Source organism: Globicephala melas, chromosome 17 (genome assembly GCF_963455315.2).
Source record: "Globicephala melas chromosome 17, mGloMel1.2, whole genome shotgun sequence".
Taxonomy (NCBI): Eukaryota; Metazoa; Chordata; class Mammalia; order Artiodactyla; family Delphinidae; genus Globicephala; species Globicephala melas.
Genome location: NC_083330.1, coordinates 9283303 through 9310148, shown reverse-complemented (window position 1 = coordinate 9310148; position 26846 = coordinate 9283303). Strand labels below are relative to the sequence as shown.

Here is a 26846-nt window from a genome sequence, read left to right as displayed (position 1 = left end):
AGCCCATGCTCCACAACAAGAGAAGCCACTGCAATGAGAAGCCTGCGCACCGCAACAAAGAGTAGCCCCCGCTCACCACAACTAGAGAAACCCTGCGTGCAGCAACGAAGACCCAACGCAGCCAAAAATAAATAAAATAAATAAATTTAAAAAAAAATTGGTCTGGAGGTAGTCAGTCCAGGGCTTGGGCTGCTGTCACAGAGTCAGGTATTGGGCTTCTTACGGCCTGTTTTGCCACCATCCTCGTGATAACACTTCCTCCACCTGGGGTCCAAGATGACTGTTCAACTTCCAGCCATCATAGTCATTCCTACCAGCAGAAAGCAAGGTGAAGAAAGGCACCTTTCTCCCCTTTAAGGACATTTTGTAGAAATTGCACTTCTGCCTGTCTCCTAACTAGGGCACAGTCTTATGAAAATACCAACTTAAGGAAACTTGGAGGATATATTTTGATGTATTCTGGTTGGCCATGTGCTCAGTTAAAAATCAAAGTTTACTATTAAGGAAGAAGGTGACAGTGGATAGTGAGAGACAAATTATAATAAACTGTGTGTATAGTAATTACCCAGATTCACTTCCTTACCTAGCAGCATTTAAACTTCTCTTTGAATTTTTGCCAATATTTAAGACAATTTCTAAGGCTTTTTGTTATCATTAAGTAACATAGTATAAGTGAACCAAGCATGGAAAATTCAATGTGAGGGTTGATTGATGCATTTTTAGAAGGAAGGAATCCTTAAATATCATGCTTAAGGTAAATCTAAGAGCTGAGCAGAACAGTGAATAAACCCCTCCTCCCACCAAAAAGAAAAGTAAACCTGCTTTGAAAGAGAAAAGTCAACAACTTTTTTTCATTCTTGTGTATACTACAGAGAAATTTACAATGACAGGAAGAAACAGAAAACATCAAGTAGCCCTAAGGTTTCCGTAAACCGGTGTTTTCCAGAGCGTTTCCCTAGTAACAGCATCTCTGGGGAACTTAATACAAATGCAAATGCTCAGGACCCACTGCATTTACCAAATCAGAAACTGGGTGGGGAACTTCTTTATTTTGAAATCATTGTAGATTAACAGAAATGTTGCAAAGATAGTACAGAGAATTCCTTTGTATCCTTCACCCAGCTTTCCCTAACGTTCACAAATTACTTAACCAGGTATATTTAGCAAAACTAGGAAATCGACATTGTTGCAGTACTATTACCTACAGACTATCGGGATTTCCAGTTTTTTCACTAACGTTCTTTTTCTTTGTCTCCCCCAGTTTTTGAGTTTCTTCGTCTTTTCTTGTCTCATGGCCTTGACACTTTTGAAGAGTACTGACTGGGCAGATATTTTTAGAACGAACCTCAAATTGAGTTTTTCTGATGTTTCCTTCCTCACAACTAGGTGGGGCTCGTGGATTTAGGGGAACAATACCAAAGGTGAGATGCCTTTCTTATCACATCATAACAGGGGGCATGTGACATCGATATGACTTACCACCGATCATGTTAATCTTGGTCATTTGGTTAAAGGGATGTCTGCCAGGTTTTCCACTTTCCATATTATAGTCTTGGGAGGTGAGTCAGGAAATCCAGCCCACACGCAAGGAGAAGGGGATTAAAGCTCCACCTCCTGGAGTATTTAGAATTCTTGTGCAGGGAAGGTTTGTCCTTTCTTCCATATTTATTTATATCACTATGGACTCATGGATATTTATTCTTTGGGTTATAATCCAGTACTGTCGTAATTTATTTAGTTGCTCAGATTGTTCCAAGCTTTGGCCACTGGGAGATCAGATTGATTTTTGCCATACCCCTGTTCTTTTTTTTTTTTCCCCCCAAGCACTTCACTTTGGAGCACAACAGCTATTTGATTCATTCTAATGTTTACTACAGGGACATTTACGATGACAAGGAAAAGGCAACAGAAAACATCAAGTAGCCCTAAGGTCTCCCTAAAGCATCTCAAAGTATGGTCCTTGGATAACAGCATCATTGCTACCTGGGAGTTTGTTAGAAATGCAAATTCCGCAGGGCTCCACCCCATAGTTACAAAATCAGAAACTCTGGGCTTGGGTCCCAACAAGCTATATTTTATCAAGCTCAACAGGTGATTCTGAGGCACACTAAAGTTTTAGAACCACTGCACCTAAGTTTCCCCAAAGATCCAGGTCAAAAACCTACTCAAAGAACCCATAAATTCTGTTACTAGCCTTGGTGAAAGAGTTTCTGAAAAACTTCTGGTTATTTGCATTAAAAATAAAGCAGACAAGGTATGGACAGATATTTCACCAAAGAGGATATACAGATGGCAAATGAGCATGTGCAAAGATGTTCGATGTCTTTTGCCATTAGAGAAACGCAAATTAAAATCACAGTGACGCATCACTACACACCTATCAGAATGACTAAAATGAAGTGACAGAATGCTTGCAAGGTTGTAGAGAAACTGCATCACCCTTACACCACCGGTGGGACTCATGGAAAACAGTTTGTTTCCTATAAAAGTAAGTACGCAACCACCAATGATAGTTGGATTCTTGAGCACTTACCCCAAAGAAATGAAAACTTGTGGTTGGCTATGTAATGGCTTTGCCGTGAGGCCCACATCCTAATCCGTAGAATTTGTGAGTATGGTACCTTATATGGCAAAAGGATCTTTGCAGTTGTGATTAAGTTAACGATCTTGACATGGAGAGATTATTTTGGATGGTTCAAGTGGGCCCAATATAATCAGAAGGGCCTTTATAAGAGGGAGGCAGAAGGGCCAAAGTCAGAAGATCTTGTGATGTTTTAAGCAACACTTGGTATGCCGCCATGAGCCAAGAAACGCCAGCCAACTCTGGAAAGAAAAGGCAGGGATCATATTCGCCCCTAGAATTTCCAGAAGGAACTCAGACTTTTTTTTTTTTTTTTTTTTGGCCATACCCCATGGCATGAGGAACTTCCTTGACCAGGGATCAAACCCTTGTCCCCTGCATTGGAAGCTCCAAGTCTTAACCACTAGACCACCAGGGAAGCCTGGAACTCAGGCTTCTGATCTCCACAACAGCACGATAGTAAATTTGAGGTTTTTAAATTAGGTGTGTGGTAATATATTACAGCCACAATAGGAAAGTCACGCACTTTTGTGGCACAAAAACCTGTACGCACATTTTTATAGCAGCTTTATTCATAATAGCCCAAAACTGGAAACAACCTAGGTGTCCTTCAGTGGGTGAATGGTTAAACATTCTGTGCTATGTCCACACCTGTAATACTAGTCAGTAATAAAAGGGAAGGAACTGCTGACGGACGAAACAACTTGAGTCTCACACTGAGTGAAAAAAGCCAGTCCTGAAACTTTACATACTATGTGATTCCATTTATATAACATTCTTGAAATGACAAAATTATAGAGGAAGGACAGATTAGTGGTTCCCAGGGGGTTAAGGAAGATTTGGGGGCAAAAGAGAAGTGGGTATGGTTGTAAAAAGGCAACGGGAGGGATCCTGCTGGTGATGGAAAGTTCTATCCTGACTGTATGGACATCGTTCTCCTGGTTGTGACATTGCTCTATAGCTCTGCAAGATGTTCCCATTGTGGGGTAGAGAGTATCCTGTGTCTTCTGGATGATTTCTTACAGCGTATGTGAGTGTACAATTATCTCAAGATAAAAATGAAGCAGACAGGAAAAAATGACATGCCTCTTATTAAATGAGATGATGTACAAAGGATTATTACATTTTATTTTTGAAGACTGAAGATATGGAAAACTGGCTTAATGTTAAATGAAAAGGGAGGAGCTAATCAATATGGTTCCAATCTTTCTGTTTATGTGTAAAAAGACTGAGAAGAAATCAATCAAAATGTTAACTCTATCAATTTATGTGGTCAGTTCCTTCTTTGTAACTTCGTTTTCCAGATTTTTTACTCTTACAGTTTTAAAGAGTTAACAAGAATTTACCTATAAGATAGTTATGGATGAAATGATATATGTCTGGGATTTGTGTCCAGATAATCCAGCTAGAGAGAGAGGAGGAGGAAACGACACTGGCTGTTGTTGAGTCTGGGTCCTAGGTACCTGGGGGTCCGTTTACTATTCTCCCTCTTTTAGTTTTCTGTAATAAAATTTTAAAAGAAGAGTTACCTTATTTTTGTTGTTGTTGTTCATTAAAAACAAGCAAATGTACAGTCGGTTCTCATTATTCTTGGTAGTTAGGTTCTATAAAGTCTCGGGGAAACTGAATTAGCAAACAATGAGCCGTTGCTCCCAGGGAATCACAGGGTTAGGTTCCTGCAAGCCTTTAATCATGACATTTTTGTCAGCCAATCAGAACATAACCTTGTTTTATTTTTATTTATTTATTAAAAATATATTTATTTATTTTTGGCTGCGTTGGGTCTTCGTTGCTGCGCGCGGGCTTTCTCTGGTTGCGGCAAGCAGGGGCTACTCTTCCTTGCGGTGCGCGGGCTTCTCATTGCGGAGGCTTCTCTTGCTGTGGAGCACGGGCTCTAGGCGCGCAGGCTCAGTAGTTGTGGCACGTGGGCTCAGTAGTTGTGGCTCGCGGGCTCTAGAGCACAGGCTCAGTAGTTGCAGTGCACAGGCTTAGTTGCTCCGCGGCATGTGGGATCTTCCCGGACCAGGGCTCGAACCCGTGTCCCCTGCATTGGCAGGAGGATTCTTAACCACTGTGACACCAGGGAAGTCCCTAACCTTGTTTTATTTATGTTTCATATATACTGTTGATTCATTAACATTGAACTCAGGGCCAACAGCACTGAACTCATGCCTGAACAGAGTTATCTTATGTGCGTATTTTCTCCTTAGGGCACATCACAGCCTTCTTGCACTTAGGGACACTAGATAGCATTGAGCGCTACAGGTGGGGGCCATTTTAAACAACAACAAAAAGCACAAAAATGTGATAATCAGCACTTAATAGACTACAAAAATGATGTATGTATACAGTATGCGAGCTGAAACAAGAAGAGAGTGTGTAGCCGTGTCAGACCTCAGCGGGGAGCGTGTGCTTCCCTTAGCAAATCAGATTCCCCCAATCTGCCCATGTGTATGTCCATCATCTCAAAACTGCTGGAATATTGATCTGAGGGTTACAAATAAATTTTTTTTAATTTTATTTTATTTATTTATTTATACAGCAGGTTCTTATTAGTCATCCATTTTATACACATCAGTGTATACATGTCAATCCCAATCGCCCGATTGATCCCACCACCTCCAACCCCCGCCGCTTTCCCCCCACAGATACATTTTAAGTAGGCATATCTACAAATACAGAATTCAGGCATAATAAGCGTCAACAAGTTAAAGTGACAAGTATAATGATTGACGCAATATAAGTGATAATTAAGTGTTCCTTTCTCTTTTTGTAGGTACAGACGAAGATGCTGAATTATTCAATAAAATTTGATATGAGTACTGTGGTTCTCATGTAAGTGAGTTACGTTAGTGAGTTAAATACATTAGAAAGCAATGTGCAGATGAAACAAATGTCATCTGTAGTTGGTTATAAGTGGTGGTGGGGTTATAGAAAGTTGGACATAACCTCCCAGCCCATGAGAAAATTAGATTTAACTTAAACGTTTGAAAATTACAACATTTTGGGGAGTTCCCTGGTGGTCTAGTGGTTAGGATTCGGCCCTTTCACTGCCGTGGTCTGGGTTCAATCCCTTGTCAGGGAACTGAGATCCCACAAGCCATGAAGTGCGGCCAAAATAAATAAAGTTACAACATTTTTGTCAATACTAAACCCACCACAAGCTGGAAGACTCACTACATGCTATCAAATGAGATTTGTGCTTCCCTGAATTTCACAAATGCATCAAGTAAAATACTTTAAAAGGAAAACTATTCACTCTAACGTGAAAATGTTGAAGAATTCCAGTTTTATTCTGGTTTTTCCAAAGTGATTTTTTTAATCAGGAGCTTCAAATGGAAAATATTGATGTTTCTGACAAATCTAGCATAATGAAATTAGATTTAGGTTGTAAAAGAATACGAAAAGACAATGCTTGTAAATGTCATTCAAAAGTCAGAAAAATCACTGGATCTTTAAAATGCTAAATATGTTCATTAGATCTTGTTTACTAAAACTAAGTGTGTAAAGCTGAAACTTTACACTAAAAGACCTCTTTTTTGGTAAAAATATTGTTTCCCATTAATCAACAAATACTGAATGCCTTCTGTAATTGATGCACTTTCTGAGGCATTTTGGGGGGATGCAAATCAGACATTGCCCTTATCCTCTAAAGCACTTTCCTAGTTTTGAAGATAAAACCTGCCCTTATCACCTCAGTTGGATAGTGGTTTACAATTTTCAGGAATGGTTTACATCTGTTGTTAAATAAGCACGTCTCAATCCTCTGAGGCAGGACAGTTAGGATGTAATCCATTCATAAGAGAAGAAAGTTAGACTTAGGTTGTAACAGTACGTAATGATAGAGCTGGAATTAGAACATAGACCTTTCAGGTGGTTAGGCCAGTCTTCTAATCAAGTTATAGGCAATTTTTTTAGGAAGGTCTCTGCTTTTTCCAAAAGAGTAAAATTCATGTGCCAAGTGCCATAGGAGTTTTACGAGATCAACAGAGGTTGCAGAGTGGATGGCGTTTACACGGGCAGTGAAGAAAAGTCTAGGTAGCGGGAAAGCAGTGAGCAGAGCGTGGAAGCCAGAACTCGGCGGTGGCATCAGGTGATGGGGGAGGAGGGGCGAGAATCCTGGATGTGCTGGCTTGTGAAGAAGGGCTGACTCCCAGGCCACCTTAGGACTCTGATGGAAAACTCCACTTACTCTCACCCTCTCCCTTCCCCACTCCCAATAGTGCAACGGGACTAGACCAGAGAGTGCTGTCCCAGGGTCCCTGGATCATGGCTGGTGAGAGATGAGTTACCGCGGGCTTCAGCCCAGTGTGGACGTGGAAATAAGTAACTGCCCTCCCCACCAACTCCAAACCCGAGGGAGTGCTCTTCTCTATTGTAGATGTGGTGGCCACTGTCTCAGGCGGCAGGCGGGACAGTCCTTAGGGAAGAAGAGGATCAGGTGCCTCAGATGCAGGATGTGGAGGCCAGAGGGCCAGTGCAGAAACCAGCTCTTCCTGCCACTGCAAGCGTGGCCCTCCGTCGGTAAAGGGCGCGGTGATACGTGGGTGATGGCAGTGGTCCACACACGTGAATAGAGAATTACAGACTCGATGGCTGCAGAGGGGATGGTTTCCTTAAGTACCCACAGCACAGGCAGTTGGGGTCACAGTTCCTAATTCCGTAGGGGGTGCTCAGTATTGTGAGCCCTACTGTTCTTACAGGCAGGGCGCACTTGTTGGAACCGTCATTTCATTTGTGCAGGATTCTCTGCGTACAATGCCCTGTTTGTTTGGGCCGCTGTAACAAAGTACCACAGACTGGTAGCCTATACACGTGTACAGGAGCGAAATGTATTTCTCACAGTTCTGGAGGCTGGAAGTGCTGGCACAGTTGCATTCCAGCCAGGGCCCTCTTTCTGGTGCATGGCCTGCAGCTTCGCCGTGTCTCCACGTGGCAATAGGGGCAGGGATCTATGTGGGGTCTCTTTTATCAGAACACTAGTCTCCTCTCAAAGGCCCACACTTCCTAATACCACCACATCAGGCATTAGGAATTCAACATACGAACTTTGGGGGGACCCAAACATTCAGACCACAGCATGCCCTTCACCTGTTAACATTTTTCTATTCTTCAAGGCCCTACAGTTACTTTTCCCCATAACATCTCCAGTCCCACCCGTCAAGATTAATTGTCCCCTCCTCCAACCCCCAGAGTACTTTTTAAACAATAAATTATCATTATCAGCCTGACTCATAAGTACAATTAATTGAGTGCCCATTACCTGGCTGATGTGTGCTGGGTCATTTACATGTGTTATATAACTTAGCCCTCACTGCAGTATATCTCCATGTGGCACATGAGACAGCTGGCAATGGAAATATTAAGTCACTTGCTTAAAGTAATTGGCTAATCATATATTGGTTTGTAAGATGCCAATAAACACCGTCACGCTGGTTAATAATGGTGCAACAAGAACTCGGGTGACGAGGACTCTGGAATAGAGACTGCCCAGGAAGGCTTCCTAAGGTCAGCTAGGCATATACAAGTAGTTAAGAGGGCAGGCTCTGGAGGAGGCCCCCCTGAGTGTGCATCTCGGCTTTTGCATTTACTAGCTCTGTGGCCTGTGGCTAACTCCTCACTGGCTCTGTGCTTTGGTGTTGTGCTTGCCTCTTAGGGTTCTTGGAAAAATTAAATGAGAGATAATTCTGTGGAGTGCTTGGCACTGTCCCTGGCAGATAGTAAACATTCAATAAACATTAGCAGTTATCATTATCATCATCATCATTATTATTAAATGTTAAAAGGTACCAAGATGTGTGGCAAGAGCTCCAGAATTTTACTAAGAACATCTGGATTCATGTCCCAAGTCTGTCTCTTTAGAAAGGCTGTCTTAAACAAGTATTTAACATTCTCCATTCTAATTTCTTAATTTTCAAAATGAGAAAAATATATTAGGGTTCTTTTGAGAGCTAAGTGAGAAATCACACCCAAGAATACTTGGTGAAACTATCAAGTGCTTCACAAATATGTTGTATCAATAGTATTTATTATGAGCTAATCTTTAAATATTTTGCAGCATTTTATACACTGCTTGCACACTGAGGTTTAAAAACGTTACTAAATCCAAATGTATGTGGCTAATGATGAAAAATATGAGATATTTACTAGTATCTTTGTTCTTCTCACTTTATGAGATGTTGATGACCAGTTGTTAGTTCACTGTATACAAAATAGTGTCTCTGCTGTTTAAAGTACTTAGAACATTCTTATTGTAGGTTGAATTATGTCCCCTGAAAGATAAGTCCTAACTGCTAGTACCTCAGAATGTGACCTTACTTGGAAGTAGGGCCATTGTAGATATAATTAGTTAGGATGAGGTAGGAGTAGAGCAGGCCCACAATCCAATACAATTGGTGTCTCTTATAAGAGGAGACCTGGAGAGAAGGCCCCGTGCGTGATGCAGGGGGCAGAGGCAGAAGTGATGCAGCTTCAACCCAAGGCCTGGTAAGGATTGCCAGAAGACCGCCAGAAACTAGGGAGAGGCAGGAGGGATTCTCCCTTATGGGTTTCAGAAGGAGCACAGCCCCACGGACACCTTGTTTTTGGACTTCCAGCCTCCAGAACTGTGAGACAAAAGAATTCTGTTGTTTTAAGCCGCCCAGATTGTGGTACTTTGTTACAGCAGGCCTAGGAAGCCAATATAATACCTTATGAATCTCTTTCAAGAATGTTCGATAATCTTAATTTTAAAAAAATAAGAGAGTTATTTTGGAGAATTAAAGAACCATAAAGTGGAAAAGAATAAAATACTATCTTAGACCAATACTATTCATGAGTCCAAAAATCTATGAGAGGCAACGAAAAATACTAAGAACACATGGGTTTTTCAGTCATATGTGCCTGGCTTCAAATTCTTGCCAAGCTACCTAATAGCTGTGTGAACTTTAGTTAAAACGTGCTCAGTTTCCTCATTTAAAAAATGGAATCATCGGGCTTCCCTGGTGGCGCAGTGGTTGAGAGTCCGCCTGCCGATGCAGGGGACACGGGTTCGTGCCCCGGTCCGGGAGGATCCTACATGCCGCGGAGCGGCTGGGCACGTGAGCCATGGCCGCTGAGCCTGCGCGTCCAGAGCCTGTGCTCCGCAACGGGAGAGGCCACAACAGTGAGAGGCCCGCATACCGCAAAAAAAAAAAAAAAAAAAAAAAAAAAAAGGAATCATCATGCCTATGTCCCAGGGTTGTTGAGAAGCGTTTTTCCAGCACCTGGGACCAAGCAGGGACTCTGGCACATGGTAATTCTGAGTAGATGCCAGGGGATGTTCTGTCCAACAGCCTGGTGATTGTAATTTACCACAATCTCAGATTAAGAATATGTAAATAATCCCTACATTCCCCTTTAGTAACTCATCACAAATATTCCATTCAGGAGTCAGATTTTTACTTGGGAATATGAAGCAGAACACTAACACTGATTTTACAGTGTCTGTCAGTATTCATCCAAGCCTCTCTCCTCTTTCTCAACATTTCCTTTTTTTTCTTTTTCAAGTAAAAGGAATTTAATCACATCTTCATTTGTAATTAAAAAACTGGAAACAGCTTACACATCTGATAGAAGCAGGTCATTTATATTGTACAATATGCAACTTATTTGAACAATAATATGGGACTGTATGACATGGTATTGTGATATGTATATGTGTATATATTTACACATTCACATGAATATATGTAACAAATACACATATATTTAGGGTACAACTAGAACACATACAGCCTAAAATAGCAGAGGCCTTTATTTGAACAATTAAAAACAACTGTGTTTTCATTTGAGAGAAGCCATTGTAGGGGTAAAGAAGCAGAATTCAAGAAGTACTTCAAGAAGGCTTTAACATCTGGAATCAGATGTCATGATTTCAGAAAGGTTAATACTCCCAAGTAGACCCTTGTTATAAATTGTCCAGCCTCAACATTTCCTTTTGTCTTCTTGGTCGTTTATCCATTTTAAAGCAGCACCTAGGCACTTCTGTTTGTACTCAGGGAAGGAATGTAGCTATGGGGCGGGGGTGGGGGTGGGGGCGTGCTGGCCTTTGAGTTTTAAGGATAAAAACTAATGGATTAATAGACAAAAGGCTGAGGAGGGAGCATCAAAATGATTACAGCTTCCCCTCCTTCTTCCACAGTCTCTCGACAGCCTCAAACAAGAATCGCCAAGGCTCAGAGGGGTCCTGAGTGTCCAAATGAGAGGAGCCTGGGAGGGTCCCAGAGAAGAGCACTCTCCCTGCCGAGTGAAGAGATAGCGCATCCCAGGTAGGGTGGAGGTCCCAGAGCCAGCAGCTCCAAGCTTCAGCTCTGGGGGAGACCCCTGGGCGTTAGCGGGACCCAGAGGGAGCGGCTGCCTGGAGCACCAAGCAGCGGAATGAGTCCCACTCATCCTTGGGAATGAGACCCAAGGACGGAGGCAGAGAAGAGCAATCCTAACTCAAAGGAGTCGTGGGATAGGAAAAAGACAGTCTCCAGGGCAACCTGCTTGGCCTAATCCAAAAGGTCCAGGTGGGGAATTGATATCTCAAGTGATCGAGGGTCCAGATGACATGGAAATGAGCTTCATCTCAATATCTTGGCTTTATGCAAATATTAGGGGAAAAGAGGGGAAGATACTGAATTGACCAAGACAAAATTTTTGCCAGCCTGGTAAAACGATGCCTTGGAATAGAAGTTGAATTGTAGTAATTCTACAATTTCTATGTGTACATTTCATGCACATATGAGTTTGTAGATGGAGATCCTGGCCTAATATACCTGATTTATCAGTTTGAACTATAAAGCTCAATTTAATCCAATCAATGTTTATTGAGTGCCTGCCATGTGGCAGGCAGTGTTCTAGCCCACATGATGTTTACTGTCCAGTTGGGGTGGTGGGTACTAAAAAGTAATTGCAAGTCAAATAAATGTTACCAAAAGGGAAGTTCGTGGAATCACATAGCAGAAGAATTTAGACTATATAGCGGTATGGTAAATGCCTCCTTGAGAAAATTACGCTTAAGCTGAAACATGAGAAATTAGAAGGAATACGCCCAAGGTGAAATGTGATCAGGAGAAGAGTGGTAGGGGGGAAAAAGGGAGAAGCAGTTTCAGAACTGTGAGTGACAGGCGGCACGGTTGGGGCATAGAGGGCAGAGGGAAGGATATTAGTGCTTCAGCTCAAAAAAGTTCTTAGATTTTTAGGATATTATTTCTTTGCTAGGTAAGTTGGCTGGAAAATCAGATAATGCAGCATATTTAGGTCTAAAACCAGGGGGAAAGTCTAGCCATTATTTAAAGTAGCATTCTATCATAATGCCCCAAATTCACTTGAAATGACTGATAGTTCTAGAGTAAAAATATTTTCACTCCTACACCCTATGCCTATTTCTAGACATTATCTGTAGTTTCATAACTGTGTCCAGATGAGGGTTCTCTTAAGGTCGTAAAGACTGTATGCTCTTGTAACTATGTCACTATCTTCCCAACATGTTATGGTGTTTACAAGTGTAAATGAAGTCAGAACTTTATATCACTTCCATTGGAACTCAGTACATTTCACATGTTCTTTTGATCAGAATCTGATCATTTATTTCACTTCTGGGTTGGCAGTCTCCAACAACACATTTCTTGTGTTACATCTGTGTGGGCTGGAAATTTACAACTTAAAATGCATTCTTGCATTAAACTACTATCATGAACGGTGGCTTCAACGAGGATATGCATCCTGTAGTATTGCTGAATTAATTTATTCTGCATTTGACTTTTGATTCGGCCCACTTGTGGTTACCTTACAAAGCATCCATCCCCTTCTTTTTGTTTCTTTTATTTCTATCCTTTTTTCCTCTGCAGTGCACACAATGTCAGTCTACCAAGCCCTATCTACATTACGTTCTGAATGTCCCTTTCCCACAATTCCCGTGCTGCTCCCTGGTTCAGGCTCTTAGCCTTTCTCACTTTGACTAATGCCTCCAAATTGCCTGCATGCTCTCTCCCATCAACAACCCTCCATCCTGCTGCCAAAGTTTTCCATCTTGTTGCCAATCTTTCCTCCTTAAAACCCATCACTGTTTCCCTTCACCCAAAGCAGCTGTCTCCAAATCTCAGTGAACTCGTACCCTTAACCGGAAAAACAATGAGGAGCATGCAAACCCAATACGGCCAAATTTATTTTTTATAACATGTGTTTATTATATTAATATTAGGTCTAATATAAATTGCATCACAAGAAGAACAATTTTAAATATAAACTGAACTGCAAATACATAAAAGTTACAGTTTTTCCTATACTCCCTTGAACTCCCACAGACTCACATATACTGTACCTTTGAGCTACAGTGTATCGCTTAGAATTCTCTCACCTACCACAGTCACTCTTTTTTTTTTTTTTTTTTTTTGGTGGTGCAGCATCGGCATTTTAGTTCCCCCACCAGGGATTGAACCCGTGCCCCTGCAATGGAAACGGGGAGTCCTAACCACTGAACCGCCAGGGAATTCCCATAGTCACTCTTGACTGTATCTTTGCACAGGTTGTTGCTTCTGCTTGGAAATTCTTTTACACTCCCACTCCCCCCAGCCGTTCTTTGCCTAATTCATACCCATGGTTCAGGACTCATTTGCTTGACTATCTTCAAGGATACCTTCCTGGATCCTCTCAGACAGGATCAGATACCTTTCTCTGTGTTCCCATAGCAACGTGAGCATCCTTTATGTAGGCTGTGTCCCTTACTAGTCATTAAGCTCCTTGAGGATAAGGATCGGGGATTTCATCTTCATGTTATCATTGCCTAGCACAGGACTCAGTACATAGAGCAACGTTACTATTCAGCTGAAAATAGTTTGTCAACGGTAGTTTGGTGGAAAGCAAGCTGGATGACATGTCGTTTTGGTCATGGTGGGGAGCTTGTAATGTTTTTTGCATCTTTAAGAATTGTTGCCCATTTTCCTTCCCCCCGCCCCAGGAACAGGATTGTACTTTTTTATACTAATTTTTTTTCATCTAATTTTAACTGCTCTCCACTATTAGTCATTTCAAAAATTTGGTACAACCTAAATGTTTAAAAATAGGTAAATTGCAAAGAGTATGCATGATATTAGATTGTAGAAAAAATACATACGCTGTATGTAAAAGAATCTTGGAGGATATATTCTAAGGTATTCATAAACATTTTAGTACAAAAATAGGTTTGTATTATTAAAACACTTCCTGCTCTTTACAGAAAATCAGAAACCACAAATAAAGAAATAAATTAAGAAACAGTCAAAATGTCACTGTCCTAGAGACAGCTGTTAGGTGGGAGAGGATGGGGGGAGGGGAGACATATATGAGTCGATTAGGGACGGATTAGGAAACGGGTCGTCTTGATTGGACTTTTGGAGGGAAGCACAGAAAATCAAATTAATTTGGTGGGAATACAAGGGATCGCTTGAAATAAATGAGGAATTCTTTTGAAGTAGCTAAACCTATCTTCCTACCTCAGATTAAAGTGCAGTTTATTCATTTAATTTTGCTAGCCCCAAATCTGGACAAATTAAGTATATGTTTATTTCCAGATTTATCCTCTTCTCCTCTGTTGCAGCCAAATTATGGTCCTCATGCTTCCCCTAAACTTGTCCCTAATGTCCTCTTGACTTTGCAAGTTATGCTATGCACAAGTTATTATTATAATGAAAGCCACCAATCATTGTCTATTGAAGTATGTCCACCTTTCAGAGCTCACCTGAGCTGCTTTCTCCTCCGTGAAGTCTTCTCTTCCCAGCCCACCCTTACCACTCAACTGCAAGGAATCGCTTCCCTTTGAATCTCTGTAGAGCCCTTTTTTGGTTGATGGCCTCTATATTCTGGTTATGGAAAGGGAACAGAGCAGAGAATATGCCGCGGAGCGGCTAGGCCCGTGGTGTCCAAGATTGCTTTTTTTCTTTTTTTTTTCGGTACGTGGGCCTCTCACTGTTGTGGCCTCTCCCGTTGCGGAGCACAGGCTCTGGACGCGCAGGCTCAGAGGCCATGGCTCACGGGCCCAGCCGCTCCGTGGCATGTGGGATCTTCCCGGACCGGGGCACGAACCCGTGTCCTCAGCATCGGCAGGCGGACTCTCAACCACTGCGCCACCAGGGAAGCCCCAAGATTGCTTTTTGGTGGAGGGAAAATACCCACACATAGAATTGGTGACCAGAATTATTATATAGATAAATATTTAATAGCTTGATGTAACCAAAGAAGCGTTAAATGAAACCAGTACAAATATATAAACTCTATTTTAAAATATAAATATATATACAGACATAGAAAAAATGTTAAAATGATATACATTCTTGAATGGTGGAATTATGAATGACCCTTATCCTAGTACTTTTTCTTAGTTTTGTAATATACATAAAATGAGTATGTCGAATTTATAACTAGAAAAATTGGATTTTTAGTTATAAATATAAAGCTGCTTCTTATTTTTAAAGAGAGCATATCAGTCTCCCAGATAACTTTAGGATGTGCAATTTGTGTTGAGCTTACTTTTAATGAATCCTGGGTCACTTTACATTTTTCCTCGTTTCCAAGACTGTAGAAAAACCAATTGATTTCTTCTAAAGTTCCACTAGGTGGTACTACGGTGGAATTAATCATGGCTTTTTTTTTTTTTTCCTTTTCTTTAATCCACTAGTTCTCAAACTTTAGATCCTGTTTTGGAATTCCAGGCACTATTCATTTCCCCCAGTCAATCTCTTCATGGTGCCATTACCAATTAACAAAAACAGATCACCTCACTGCACCTCTAGTGCTGATTTAATGTGATATTAAGGAGGTGACATCTATTAAATATGATAGAAAATCCATTGATTTATGCTGAATGATAATATAAGCAATGGTCTGTTGTAAACATTAAACAGACATATATCCAACCTTGATAACCATGAGTCCTTGGAGATAAATGGAGGTATCTGTACCATGTTTTGTGAACCACTAATTTACAATACAGTACGTTAAGAAATTTGGATTGTTAATTTTCCAATTACCAGTCATTCTCAAGTTTCGGATCTTGAGCTACAGGAATCCAAAATAATGGCACACTGACGATTAAATGCATGCTATTGTGTATGGCATTTAGACAGTCCATGCAGAGGTCAGAAGTGTTCTGGCCCAGAGGTCCTTTATTGATGAGGCTCAGTAAATTTCTCCTTTTGCTGCACATTTGTCCCCCAGCGATCTTTCTGGCTCATGGCTTCAGACATCACAAAATTTTCTCATTCTAATAATATATGCTCTTTAGCTTTTTCTCCTGGTAATTTTGTCAATAAATGTCATGAGTTGTAATACTGTGCCATTAGAAAGATTTAGCAAAAATATGTCACAATTCATTACTTATAAATAAATTTATGTAGTAAAAAGAAAAACCCCAATTTTTTTTTCCTGTATAGGGAAAAACCCAGTTCTTCCCTACTGTGTGTTCCTCTCCTGTGTGTCTCCTTTCCCACTCTCATCAAACACTTCACACCTGACACTTCTGGTCACGAAATGTGGGTCTTTTCCCCAATAACAAAGAGCAAGTCTTTGGGATGCCAGCTGGGTGTCCTACGATTTAACTAAATTCTGATCCTATCGACCTGGAGGTAGGTCAGATCCCACAGGTTAAGGGCTCAATCCCATAAGACTCCCCTCAACACACACTCACAGTCACACACTTCAGATGGCAGTCACAAGCCCAGGTTATCACCCGTGCTCCTGACCAAACTGGATATAAATCAGACGTCCGTTCAGCCCCCTCGTCAGCTTCCATTAATTTGCTAGAGCAGCTCACAGAACTCAGGGAAACACTTACTTACATTTACCATTTTATTAGAGGATATGATAAATGATACAGACGAAGAGATAGACAGGGTGAGGTCTGGGAGGGTCCCAAGCCGAGGAGCTTCTATCTTCATGGAGTTGGGGTGCATCACCCTCCCGGTGTGGATGTGTTCCTCCACCTGGAAGCTCTCCGAAGCCCCTCCCATTGGGATTTTATGGAGGCTTCCTCACATAGGCATGGTCAATTATCAACTCCATTTCCAGCCATCTCCCCTCTCTGGAGGATGATGGATGGGGCTGAAATTCCGAACTTCTCACCGGGAGCCCACTCAGACTCACCTCCACAGAGCAAAAGGTGTTTCTAGTGCCCTTATCAGTTAGGAAGTTTCAAACATTTTAGGAGTTTTGCGCCAGGGATGGGGTCAAAGACAAATATTAGAACAATAGGTGCTCCTAGTATTCTTATCACTTAAGAAATTACAAGGGTTTGGGGAGCTCTGTGCCAGGAACCCGGAACAGAGACATACATATATTTTTTTCTATAATCTAACACATAGTGTCTATAAAAGGTTGATGTGGTAAAACTAAATAATGACCTCCAAACGTCCACATCCTAATCCCTGGAATCTGTGAATGTTATTTTATATGGCAAAAGGGACTTTGCAGTTGTGATTAAATTAAGGATCTTGAGACGCGGAGAATATCCTGGATTTTCTAGGTGGGCTTGATGTAATTACAAGTCCTTATAAGAGGGACACAGGAGGAGTCAATGGCAGGGGAGAAGGCCACGTGACTATGGAAGCAGAGATTGGAGTGATGTGCTTTGAAGATGAAGGAAGGGGCCACAAGCCAAAGAATACAGGCTAGAAGCCGAAAAATGCAAGGAAGTGAATTCTCTTTTAAGAACCTCCAAAATAATGCAGCTCTGCAAACACCCTGACTTTAGCTCAGTAAAACTGATTTTGGACTTCTGGCCTCCAGAAATGTAAGAAAATAAATTTGCATTGTTTTAGGCCATTAAGTTTGTGGCAGTTTGTTATAACGGTGATAGGAAATTAAAATACTGATACTTGTATATCTGATTCTTGCTCAGTTACCTACCCCTATTAATATAGCATTGTTGCATCTATTTTGAAATCCTAACCTGCCTATATTATTGTAATATAAACATTGTAATACATTGCAAAAATACGTGCTACTTCTCATGGATTTATTAACTAGTTCAATTTTTCTGGAAGAAGGTTTAGCAACATGGATCAAGATATTTTTAAATGTTCATACCCTTTGACCCAATAATACTAGATATCTGAGAAAATAACCATAATTACATAGATTTTATACAAGAGTGGGCATTGTAAGAATATAACCAATATTAGAGGAGATATTAATAAAAGAGAAAAAACAAACAAAATAAATACCCTGCTTTCAGTAATGAATAAAATAGTGTGGCAGAAGGTTGACAAGAAGTAGAAGACTTGAATATATTATAGCTCAAATAGACATCAATAAAACACTCCACCCAACAACAGCAGAATGTACATTCTTCTCAAGTACACATGGAATATTCTCCTGGATAGACCACATGTTAGTCCACAAAACAGGTATCAATAAATTAAGAATATTGAAATCATAGCAAGTAACTTCTCTAACCATAATGGAACCAAAATAGAAATCAATAACAAAGAGAAAACTGAAAATTTTACAAATCTGTAGCAATTAAACAACACACTCCTAAACAACCAATGGGTCAAAGGAGAAACCATGAAAGGAATTAGAAAATACTTCGAGATGAATGAAAACTAAAACACAACATTCCAAAATGTATGGAATGCCTTGAAAGCAGTGTTCAGAGGGAAATTTAGAGCTATAAATGCTTACATTAAGAAAAGCACAAAGATCTAAAATCAATAATCTAACTTTCCACCATAAGGAACTGTCATTCTAAGGAACTGCTGTTCTAGGGAAAAAAAACCCAGCAAACTAAACTCAAAGGTAGCAGAAGGAAGGAAATTATAAAGATTAGAGTGAAGATAAATAAAATAGAAAAACAGTAGGGCTTCCCTGTTGGCACAGTGGTTGAGAGTCTGCCTGCCAATGTGGGGGACACGGGTTCGAGCCTGGTCTGGGAATATCGCACATGCCGCGGAGCAACTGGGCCTGTGAGCCACAACTACTGAGCCTGCGCGTCTGGAGCCTGTGCTCTGCAACAAGAGACGCCGCGATAGTGAGAGGCCCGCGCACCGCGATGAAGAGTGGCCCCCGCTCGCCGCAACTAGAGAAAGCCCTCGCACAGAAACGAAGACCCAACACAGCCATAAATAAATAAATAAATTTATCAAAAAAAAAAAAAAAGAAGAAGAAATACAGTAGAAACAATCAACGAAACTAAAAGTTGGTTCTTTGCAAGGATCAGCGAAATTGACAAAAGTTTACCTAGGCTAAGAAATAAAAGAGAGAAGACTCACATTACTAAAACCAGGAATGAAAGAAGGAACATTAATACATATCTTACAGAAATAAAAGGATTATAAGTGAATACTGTGAACAACTGTACGCTAACAAATTAGATAATCTAGATGAATGGATAAATTCCTAGAAAGACACAAACTGAATCAAAACTGAATCAAGAAGACATAGAAAATCTGAATAGGTCTAGATCAAGTAAAAAGATTGAATTAGTAGTCAGAAAACATCCAACAAAGAAAAAGCTCAGGCCTTGATGGTTTCATTGTTAAATTCTATCCAAAATTTAAAGAATGAATACCAACTCTTCACAAACTCTACTAAAAAATACAATTGGAGGGAACACTCCCCAATTCATTCTTTGAGGCCCATATTACCCTGACATGAAAACCACACAGACATCACAAGAAAACTAATGACCAATATCCCATTATGAATAGAGATGCAAAAATCGTCACAAAAATACTAACACACCAAATGTAGCAAAATATAAAAAGGATTATACCACGTGACTAAGTGGACCTTATCCAAGGAACGCAGGCTTGGTTTAACATTAGAAAATCAATTAATGTAAAATACCATTCAAAGTTTTGATTGTGTAGACTAAACATTCTAATTTCTAAATTGAGACTACTTTGGTGACATTAAGTGATCACAGAAATTTTATTAACTGGAAATGATCAAAAAAATCTTCCAGGAGCAGAGGAAAAATTTCGAATGGGCATATTGTAAAGTCACTGTGGGACACAGATATAAAGTTTCCTTCCGATTAACTTCCTTGAGCCCTGCTTATTCAAGGCATTGTTTACATATATTAATTTTTTTTCTATTATAAATTTATTTCTATAATGTTGGCTTGCAGGATCTCAGTTTCCCCACCAAGGACTGAACCCAGGCCACAGCAGTGAAAGCCTGGAATCCTAACCACTAGGCCACCAGGGAACTCCCACTCATTGTTTTATAACGGCTTTATAGAGAGATAATTTACACATAAGATAATTCACCTATTGAAAGTTTTCAGTATGTTAAGTATATTCACAGAGTTGTGCGACTGCCCCACTAGCAATTTTTTGGCAGATGTTTCATACTGACTCTTTCCTTTTTTCTGCATCATGTACGCGAGGGGCTTCCAAACGTAGCATTTAACCTTTGGGCCAAATCATCACCTGTTGTCCCACGCATCATAGGATGCTTAGCAGCACACCTGGCCTCTGTGCACCATACCCGTAACACACCACTCACTCCCAGCTGTTACCAACAAAAAAATCTTCAGACATTGCCGAATGTCCCCAGGGTACAAAAACATCCCCGGTTGAGAAACTACTGATACAGATGATGCATCCTCCTCCAGCTGAACTCTGCCTCCCAGCTCCTGTTTTTGTTTTTAATGGGCTGTTTAGACACAGTTCAGCACAAGACATGGTCTACTTCACACATACTTCTTTGGTGACCAGTGTCCCCAGGTAGCCCCTCTTGGACAGAATGTAAAGCAGTTCCAGGCCAGCTCTTTCTCACAGGTGCAGCCCAGATCTTGTCCTTGGGACGCAGCTGGCATCTTTTACCCTCACAAACTCAGAATGGGAATGCCCAGCCACTCTCCTCTCTTCTTACCCCGAGAGCAGCTTCCCACAGGTCTCTGCCCTGTGTTTTCCAGTCAAGAATCAGATACGCGTCTACTAGGTTGCCCTAACCACAGGGGTGCCAATCGTACTAGCTCTCAGAGGACCTCAATGAACTTGCTTAAGGATAAAGTCATCTCCACTTTTGACCCTTTTATACCCTAGATGAGGATAAAGAATTCAGGAGTTAGGAGCCAGTTTTCAGACAATGACTTTCGTATTCTGACAGAGCAGTTTGTCTTACAATTCATTTTGGTATCTGACATCTGAGTACCTTAGGATCTAGTAAACTTCCACTTTATCCCTCTGTTCCACATTTAACAATGTTGCAAATGGTAATTTATAGTGTATTTCATCAGGTACAGTATTAAGTAACCATTTATAGTGTAACCATTTGTAGTGTAACAATTTATAGTGTATTTCATCAAGTACAGTATTAAGTAACCATTAAGAATATTGCCCTTTGAAGAAATGCTCACAACATAATGGTGATTGAAGAAAAGGATGTAAAGTCTGTTTTTACCCTATAATATTAACATTAATATTGAAAATATATATTTCTAGACAAAAGAGTAGAAGGAATTATAATTGAATATTATTTGTGACAATCTCTAGATGGCAGAATTCTTTTTTATAATTTTTTGTTTTCCTCAAATTTTCTACTATAAGTGTGTATTGGTTTTTAATAGAAAAAAATGTCCTATGAAAACAAAATGTGCAAAGTTGATTCATATTCACATTCTCTTCCTTTTAATTTAAATATTTTTACAATGCACTGCACAGACTTCCAGAAATTTTAATCTATTTCTTCTTTTTCAGAGAGCTTCTCATTGCCTCAGAAACAAAGTCCAAATTCCTTCGTGGGAAATTCCAGGCCTGTCACCAGCCTCTTAGCCCTGAGTTCGTCTGCTCCTTCCGTGTTCTGACAGGTACTTGTGCGGTGGAGACCTTGCAACCTTTACTTCCTAGACTCCCTCGGCAGCTGGCTTCTAGTGGCTTCTACCAAAGAGATACTACTGAAAAACAGGCAGATGGGGGTAGAGGAAGAGAGACTCCCTTGTTCTCCATCGTATCAGTATCCCTGCAGCAGCAGCAGTCGGCTGTGGAAGAGTGTCTTTAGTGGCACCATCACCCACTGGGCAAAGCCTCCTCTTCAGTCTTAGCCTCAGCCCTGAAACCCCACTCCACGGCCCTAACACCTGTGAAGGGCCCCTTCCCTATGATTCCAGCAGTGCACGTGGCAACACCTCAGCTCCTCAGTGGATACAGCACCAGGGAGAGGACCCCTCCTCTGAGAACAGCCGAGGTGGCATGTCCCCATAGTTCTGGTCTGTGGTGACACCACCTAATCCCTTTATTCCTCCAGTTTTAGGGGTGGTAGGTGCTTCCTTCAGTTACTAATTTCTGGATTTCTTTTCTACGTACATTTTTTTCCTGGTTTTATTGAGATATGATTGACATACGGCACTGTATAAGTTTAAGGTGTACAGCATAATGACTTGACTTACATATGTTATGTAACAATTACCACAATAGGTTTAAACATCTCATATAGACACAAATGAAAAAAGGAAATATTTTTTCCCTTGTGATGAGAACTCTTAGGATCTATTCTCTTGGCAACTTTCAAATACACCACACAGCAGTGTTAACCATAGTCATCATACTGTACATTATGTTACTTCATTCTTGTTCTTATTCTCTCAGTTTTTCAACAGTCGTGCAAGGAATAATCTGCATTAAGTTGCCTATATTTGAAATGCCTAGAGTAATGTCCGTTTTCCTAACTGGTCCCTGACATCACCCATCACACCTGCTTAAATTCCACTGGCCATAATTCAGTCATGTTTCACCCAACTCAAGAGGAGGTGTCCTGGGAGATGTGGTCTAACTGCTCCCATGTCCAAAGAGAACACAGATCAAGGTGGTCCTGCTACCAGCTGGTACCAGTGGTCTTTCCCACATTGCCTAGTGAGGCACAGAGTAAGTTAACTATGATGCAAAACTAGACAGGACATTTTAAAAAAACCAAAAGAGGTATAATTGTCTAAAGAAAATCTAGGTATATATAACAAAAGACCTGAAATGAGCTTATTTTTGAATTGGACATTGAGTGTAGCTCTAAATTTCCTCAAAATGAAGGCCTATAAAGGGAGTTCCCTGGTGGCCTAGTGGTTAGGATTCTGGGCTTTCACTGCCGTGGCCCGGGTTCAATCCTTCGTCAGGAAACTGAGATCCCACAAGCCATGCAGCGTGGCCAAAAAAAATATATACTGAAAAAAATTTAAGGCCTATAAAGAAACGTATGGGATTGCAGTTTTGTTTTGTTTTGTTTTGTTTTTGCGGTACGCAGGCCTCTCACTGTTGTGGCCTCTCCCATTGCGGAGCACAGGCTCTGGACGCGCAGGCTCAGCGGCCATGGCACTGACCCAGCCGCTCCGCGGCACGTGGGATCTTCCCGGACCGGGGCACGAACCCGTGTCCCCTGCAGCGGCAGGCGGACTCTCAACCACTGCGCCACCAGGGAAGCCCGGATTGCAGTTTTTAAAGTATATTCGACAGCCTAGATAAGGTTTGTCCTGAAATGAAACACAAGCGTCATTCATCACATCGATCATCATATAGTAAATATTAGAATACACAAGAATCATAATTTGAATCTGTGATAATATGTTCATAAATCTTCTGCTCAGTTCTGATCATAAGTATTTTCATTTTAAAAATATCAATTTTGGGGGCAATAAATTTGAATTCTTAGATTATTTTCTAATGTTCAAGGCATGTACTACCTGTGTCCATAGGAAAAATAAAATATTCAAAACTTGAATAAATGATATTATATTTACATATATTTTTTCAAGAATAATATTGGTCAATAGCAGGATTTGGAATTTTCAAACTGTTACTATTTCTTTTAGTTTAAAAGTTTTTTTCAACTTCCATGTCTGGGTAATGTGATCTATCTACAACAAAAAGCAATTTAATATACTATTAATTTAGAGTCAGTTTCTAAAAGGAGAATGACAGATCCCCAACATTTGTGGCCCTAGAGTCTAGAAGCATTTCCGGCACATAGTATGTGCTCAACTGTTTACTGAATGAGAGACAGTCGAATCCAAAAATGTTAAATCTGTGATTGCTAGTTGTATACTTAAAACTCTAAAGCATGCAACTCCCATATCTCCAGCTCTGCCCTGTTTTTAGATAAAAATTAGGTCATATCGTATTAATACCTGAATCTTCCCTTCCCGCAAAAAGTCCTCCCTCCAACTAGGTATTTCAGAGAGGCCCAGGCAGGTATACACACACTCACAGATCAGGGGCGGCTGCCCTCACTGTCTCTCTGCTGGCTCAACCAGACAATCGCTGCTTCAAGCACTCTGCCTGAGCGTCTGGTACCCACCCCGCCAGGTGTGCTCTGGGCACATTCTCGTTGCCATGGTCCCAGCCTCTCATGGATAGCACAGCACGGCCCGCCCGCCTGGGGCCGGAGCCAGGAGGATGCCTCCTCTCCCATTTGTTACGTCCAGTTAGAGGGACCCCACAGCAGAGCCTTGGGGCTTTAACATTTAAATATTTAGTGAGAAATCTTGGAGTTCACCACCCCCCAAATGAACATTCTTTTATGTAGATCTTTGTACTCTTAAGCAATTATTTCCTCTTTTTTTCTTTTTTTCCCCAGGGCATTTTTCGGGACATTTTTTTTTTCAGGAATGTGGATTGCCAAACGATCTGGAGAGGTTGTGCCAGTTTACCCTCCCACCAGAAACTTAGGTTGATTTCCTAATGCTTTTATCAGCAATCATTTACATCTTCCTTTTTAATCAATTCCCTTCATCTTTTTTTTTAATTACAGTTTACGCAAGCTTCTTAGAGATGCATGAATATCAAGTTTTATAGAAATACATTTTGGAAACATTTGAATTATGAAAATTCAAATTTCATGTAGTACAAACTGAAGCAAATACTATTTGAACTTGGTTAATTTGCATAACTGATTTCCAGAACTAACTCACAGGGCAAGGCTAGGTAAACACTCTCTGGAGTTGGTTTTTGGTTATTTACAATGCTGGGTAGTGTACTAAAGGCCACCATTAAGTAAACTGACTGTGGGTGCCTGATTGCCTCGTTCCTTCTAAAAACTTCACATACAGACATTTATTCCTGTTTCCAGAATGAGGCCACCTATATAAATAATTTTCATGTAACAGGAATATTATGTATTAACATTTATCTATGAAAAAAGACAAATCAGCTTTTTTTTCTTTTCCTATTCTTAATCTGATGTTAAATAATAACTGTAGGACAGGCGGACTCTCAACCACTGCGCCACCAGGGAAGCCCTGTACCTCTTAAATGAAAGGTCAAAACAGGGATGGATATTCCTGGTAAGCAGGAGTCATAATTCAAGTCTAGAAGAAGGGAGTGAACAGAATCAAAAGCACAGATAAAGCTGATATTTTATTTATGAAACCTAAGATGCCATTGATTGTAAATGGCAGCATTATTTTGTGTATTACTTAGAAAAACATTATGATACACTGCTTTCTTATCACCCAAATATTTTATATTTATAGAAAGAACTATTTTAGACTTAGATAAATATTATTATCATATACCACTCAATAACTCTTGTAAATACATTAAAAAGTAGAATACTGGGACTTCCCTGGTGGCACAGTGGTTAAGAATCCGCCTGCCAACGCAGGGGACATGGGTTCGATCCCTGGTCTGGGAAGATCCCACATGCCGCAGAGCAGCTAAGCCCGTGAGCCACAACTACTGAAGCCCGCACACCTAGAGCCCGTTGCTCCACAACAAGAGAAGCCACCGCAATGAGAGACCCGCGCACCACAAGGAAGAGTAGCCCCCGCTCGCCTCAACTAGAGAAAGCCTGCGTGCAGCCACAAACGCTCAACGCAGCTAAAAATAAAATAAAATAATTTAAAAAAAAGCAAAATACTGCATTTCAGTGAGTCTAAGACTTTTTAAAAAATATTTTTACATTGCAGAAATCAGTAAGTATATTGTAATCAGTGTTGCCACAGCAATGCATCGTAGTTCAATGTCTTTACTTTTATAACATATATAAGAAATGTAGTCTTACAATACATGGCACTGTAGCTTCAATGAAAGATGATGTGAACCAAATACTTCGGTTAATGCATTCCTAAAACATCTTCACACCCGGGGACGATCTCTTTTGTATCACTCTTTAACTGACAGTCATCCATGTCCATGGTTTTCTGTACAATTATTATTCCCCTCTGGCATTAAAATGCAACATTTGTTAAAAGAGTCCTCGAGGGCTTCCCTGGTGGCGCAGTGGTTGGGGGTCCGCCTGCCGATGCGGGGGACGCGGGTTCGTGCCCCGGTCCGGGAGGATCCCACATGCCGCGGAGCGGCTGGGCCCGTGAGCCGTGGCCGCTGAGCCTGCGCGTCCGGAGCCTGTGCTCCGCAACGGGAGAGGCCACAACAGTGAGAGGCCCGCATACCGCAAAAAAAAAAAAAAAAAAAGAGTCCTCGAAAGAACTAAGCCTCGTTTGTTCTGGACTCTAAGCCAGGTTTACAATTTAGTAGAACTACTTTATTTTGACATTAGGAATGTTGATAATTACATGTGATTCACCAATGCCCCCATCTCCTGCCCATGACCTTTTGGTTTGTACCCCTGATCTTTTGGTTGACAGAGGATAAAAGATTGCACCAACTGCAGCCTTTGTGGAAAACATTTTGGTGGTTTCTCAAAAGATTAATCATAGGACTACAATACAGTGCAGAAGGTCCACTCCTAGGTATATATCCAGAAGACTTGAAAGTAGAGACTCAAACAAATACTTGTACAGCAAAGCTCATAGCAACATCATTCACAATAGCCAAAAGACGGAAGCAACCCAAGTGCCCATCAAGTGAAGAATGGATAAAGAAAATGTAGTAGATACATACAATGAAATACTATTCAGCCATAAAAAGAAATGCAATTTTGATATTTGCTACAACGTGAATGGACCTTGAAAACATTATGTTACATGGGCTGGTGGGGAGAAGAGTTATTATTTACTGAGTACCGAGTTTTGGTTGAGGGTAATGAAAAAGTTTGAAGAAGAGGTAGTGGTGAATACCTTGTGAGTGTATTTAATGCCACCTAATCGTACACTTATGAATGATTGACCTGATACATATTTTCTTATGTATATTTTTCCACACACAAAAAAGTTTGCACCACTATTTTATCTTCAGATTGCTTCCACGTCATGCACACTCCCTCTGTAAGTCTTAATGCGTGCCTTTTTGCGGTGTGCAGGCAACATCTACTGTGTCACAACCGTGGCCTGGACAATAGCAATTGTAAGAAGCCATTTACATGTATCCCAAATTCAGAGATGAAAAATGTGTGCCTC

General features: G+C 40.8%; 1 protein-coding gene across 1 annotated transcript in view; it reads left to right on the top strand.

Moving 5' to 3' along the window:
• Positions 1–26846, top strand: part of TTPA (alpha tocopherol transfer protein) — a 65685-nt gene that overhangs the window by 2421 nt on the left and 36418 nt on the right. Inside the window, exons 2-6 of the transcript XR_009559571.1 lie at positions 1262–1421; positions 5358–5416; positions 10743–10869; positions 21265–21374; positions 24128–25311. The gene's annotated coding sequence lies outside the window, so the exon portion shown is untranslated. Of the gene's footprint in view, positions 1–1261; positions 1422–5357; positions 5417–10742; positions 10870–21264; positions 21375–24127 lie in introns of the transcript that reaches the window.